The sequence below is a fragment of the Coenobita brevimanus genome, chromosome 100 (assembly GCF_032717465.1).
Source record: "Coenobita brevimanus isolate Jiangsu-jjx chromosome 100, ASM3271746v2, whole genome shotgun sequence".
NCBI lineage: Eukaryota > Metazoa > Arthropoda > Malacostraca > Decapoda > Coenobitidae > Coenobita > Coenobita brevimanus.
Window position 1 is genome coordinate 2,367,501 of NC_137053.1, and position 4,876 is coordinate 2,372,376.

Sequence of the window (4,876 nt, forward strand, 5' to 3'; positions counted from 1 at the left end):
TGGACTGTGGGTGTGGAAGTAGGCAATTAGCAAATGCGTTTTGTGAAATTCTGACAAGTACCCCGTCAAGCTCCTTCTCCACCTTATCTCTCCGCCATCACATAACACAATCTCACGAAACGCCTTACACACCTCGTCTTCTAGTGGGGATTTATCAGTGAAAATTTGAACAGATGGAGTAAAAATCCGAATTCCAACATCACCTACACTCCGGATATAGGACACGGAAAGGTAAGTGATCCCAATGTGGCAAAACCAAATGACGCGGTGATACTGATTTCTTCCAATATCCTCATTCCGTCACCATGGAAACAGAATAAATATGCCTCTCTCTCTCTCTCTCTCTCTCTCTCTCTCTCTCTCTCTCTCTCTCTCTCCAAGCAAAACCCAGGCCTGTTTCTGAAGGTTCCAATCTCTGCCTGTCTCTGTCACAATGTCTCTTTTCTGTGCCACATTTCCACTCACCCACACAATGACCTCGTCCTCCTTCCTCTTCTTCTTCCCCTCCTCTTCCTTCCTTAGCTCCTGCTCCTCCTCCTCCTCCTCCTCCTATCCATGACCTGTTTTCTCAAATATTCATGACCCAACAGACCCACCAACACATCACAAACACACCCTGCTAATAACATCAAAACCAGGTCTGAATGGCACAGCCCTGGCATGTACTCGGAATGTATTGAGTCCGAAAAAGTGTCTCATAAATAAATAAATAAATAAATAAATAAACATGTAAATAAGTACAAATAAATAAAGAAAGAAATACAATAAAACATCTATGAGCTCTTCACCTTAATTTGATGTACGGTAGATCAGTGGCAGAAAAACACAATATCTCGGCTTTACCTCCATTCTATAGCACTTCTTCGTGACTGGGATCATATTCTAGTGATAATCTACTATTACAGCTCGGCATACAAAGGATAGAGGTGGCAGTTTTAGGTCAAGTTAAAACAAAAAGAGTATATTGGAAGCAAAAAGAAATGTAAAAATGACTCTAGTATTTGAGAGACAGAGGTAGTGCCACATCCTCTTCACTCTAATTTGGTCTAAAACTGTCATCTCTCCATCTTGAAAGCTGAGTTGTAACAATAGATTAACACTAGATTAGGATGCTAGTCACGAAGAAGTGCGATAGAAACGATGCACAGTCGAAGCATTGTCTTTATCTGCCACTGAGCTACGTGAAATAAACTGCAAAGGGATGAAAATCTGGGCCACGTTAAGGTGGGTGAAAAGAGTATAGTACCTGTAGCCCCAGGTTCATCTGAAACGTGAACTCGGTGGACTGCAGGCTAAAATTGTCCTCCTCCTGCAGTTCACCATCTTCCTTGCGGGGGATAGGAAAGTCATTGAGAGACGTTCGTACAACCAGGAAGCTCCATCACTCAGCTATATCGGTGCCATCACGTGAAGGCGTCCCTCTCCACCACTATTTAAGGGACAAATTCTCACTGGTCGAGATGGGGTTGATTTTTTGCTTTACTTGAGAGTTTTAAATTCGTGTGAACTTTCTACCTAATTATTCCTTATCCAATAATCAAGCCATCTGTCTGTCTGTCTTCCTATATCTGTCTATCTCTATCTATCTGTCTTCCTATGTCTATCTATCTCCATCTATCTGCCTACCTGTCTATCTGTCTGTCTATCTATCTACGAGTATACGGCGTACCCAGCTATCAACATGCACTATACATTTAAATATATCTACCTCTTATTTTCAATGTCTCAGTCTATCTTCAACCCTCTTTTTATGAACCAACACACACACACACACACACACACACACACACACACACACACACACACACACACACACACACACACACACACACACACACACACACACACACACACACACACACACACACACACAAAACAATGTGTATCTACGTCTACCATTAATTTCAGTATTTGTACCTACGTCTACCATTAATTTCAGACTGAACAACGGTACAATATTCTGGAACTGACTCATATTTCAGGGCTTCACGTAATGGGCCAAGGCGAGATCTGATACTCTCGCTTGTTCACGTGATCTAGGGCGTGATAAATATGCTATCTATTTATCCAGTCTATCTATCATCTCAATAATGCCTGAAGCCGCATCCTGTGAGGGGTGGCCTAAAATGATGACAATCCTATATTATCCTCTTCAGGTGTAGGGATCGTAGTGTATATTTAAGGGTAGATGACCAGTCCCTCGCCCCTGATGGCATTATGTGACCGAAAAACCACCAGTCACCGCTTGGGAATCGAACCTACGCAAGGCCGTCAGTCCATCAGGGGCGTTGTAACCACTAGACACAAATGCCTCCCCGTGTTTCAGTCCGCAAAGCACACGACACGCCACCCTCCTTCATGCACCCACCTAGGCCAATCTTGTCCCTCTACTGTGTGTGTGTGTGTGTGTGTGTGTGTGTGTGTGTGTGTGTGTGTGTGTGTGTTTCCATCTCTTTGTTTCTGCACTTTTCCATCCCAAGAACTTAACAATCATTTTTTTTTTTTTTTTTTTTTTTTTTTTTTTGAGTGTGGTAAGGTATAGCAATATGGCTGAGCATGACTGTGTGGCAGGGTATTTGGCAGGGTATGGCAGTGATAGGGGAAAAGCAGTGACAGAGGAAGGCAACAGGATTTGGTATAGGGTGCATGACAGAAGAGAAGGGCGACAGGGGAGGTGTGTGGCAGGGTGAGGCGGTGGCAGAGTGAAGGGCAGGGGAGGGGGAGAGAACTGGACAGGGGAAGGGGTGACAGGAGAAGGTTGTGGCAGGTTAAGGGGTGACAAAGACCGAGGAAGGGGTAACAGGAGGAGTGCAACACAGAAAGGGGTGACAGGATGCGACAGTGGAAGGGGTGACAGATGGGGTAGAATGGGGGATAGAGGGGTGGGTGAGGGAGGGTGATGGGGAGAAGGAGTAGGAGTGAGGGGAGGGTGATGGGGAGAAGAGGTAGGAGTGAGGGGAGGGTGATGGGGAGAAGGGTACGAGTGCGGGAGGGTGATGGGGAGAAGGGGTAGGATTAAGGGGAGGGTGATAGGGAGAAGGGTATGGGTGAAGGGAGGCTGATGGGGAGAAGGGGTATGGGTGAGGGGATAGGACACACTGCGGTCGCCCTGGGGGAAATCTGCACCAGCCCTTACAATGCCCACCGCCTCTCACCCTCTCTATGGCTGTGTGAGTCTGTGTGTGAGTCTCGGTATGAGCCTGTGAGCCTCTGAATGTTGTATGTGAGTCTCTGGATGTGTATCTATATATGTGTCTCCGTATGACCGTGTGTAGGCATATAATTAAAAAAAAAATAAATGAAATAAAGATACATGTGTCGCAAAACAAGAGATGATAGTTTCCTTATTAACAATCACACTGGGAAAAATATGAAGAGAATGCAGTTAATGGAGAGAAATTTATCGGGAGAGTGTGCGTGTGGTGGAAGGTGTGAGCAAGAGGAGACCTAAGACGAGATACAGGGGGTGAGGTGTGCGTTGGAGAGATGGCAACTTAATGGAATGTCAGAGGATATGGTGACATGGAGGCAAATTGTTTTGTGGTCACCCCTTTCGGGATTAAGGCGTCTGGTTATAAATATATTGATGGTTAGATAGGCAGATAGATACAGATATACAGACATAGTTAGTCAGACAGATAGACAGACATTAAGACAGACAGATAAACGGATTCTGGTAGCAGATAATACCTATTCCCGCTCTTAATACTAAACTGTGCACTCGTTCATTCCACATTATATGGAAGCGAGGGTTATTCAGGATTATGACGAACACTCTGATATTTCTAGAGCATTTTACATTGTTCTTGTCTAAAAACCCGTTCAGTGGTGCTTGTATGAATCTCGAGACAATAATGTGTGTAAAAACTATGACAATGGGCTTCCTCTAATTACCCAACCTCCCACCTTTGTACCTGCACTAGCTTGAACAAATTTTAATACGCCAAATTTTGCTGGCTGAAGATTAAATTCACTGATTTTTCGAACAGTTAATTGACACCCAGTAAATCATGAAGAAAAACATCGCTGTATCTTAGAATATATACGTTTATTCTTGCATTCATAGTCAAGACACAATATTCTAGGATGAGCCGGGAAGTACACGTAGGCACTAAAATGCTCAGGCAATAGGTGTAATTTTTTATTTCGGAGACATACTACTGGATCTGTCTATCTATCTATCTATCTACATATACTATTGGATGTGTCTATTTACCTATTTATCTCTCTATAATGAGCTATGCATGAGATCATACGTTTGGATTTGTCTGAACATTATGTACTAAGAATCGGGCTTCGGAATAAAAACTATAATATGAAGACGTCGACCAAGTACACGACGGAAGGACAAGGGATGGGTGAGGTGCAGGAAGGAAGGCGTGGGTCGTGGGAAGAGGGGCTGCTGCTCAGAAGGGTAGGAAACATACGTATTAAGACAATCGTGTTGAGGCTATTCACACGACACATAAAATCACTCCTAAGTATCACCCATTCCATGGAACTTTCCTTATTTACCAGTCAGCACAAGCTCAAACATTCCTGGGAACGAAGTCGCTGAAAACCAAGCAGGAATGCGTAGATTATGACAAGTACACACTGGTAAATACTAGGCAACGCTTGGCAATTTATAAGTTATCCCTTCAACGAAAACGGCGGGCTCAGACTCGAAGAAAACTGCTGACCTGACTGAATCGTATAAGAAAACACTAACGGGATAACTAAGCTAATATGGCCTACATTAAATGCGGCCTCTGCAACTTAAGCAACATTTTCCTCCTCACCACTCCTCTCTTTGCAACATCACGCTTCGTCCATCTCCCCTCTTGTCCCGTCTCTCATCTCTCTCCATCTCTCCATCCGTCTCTCACCTCTCTCC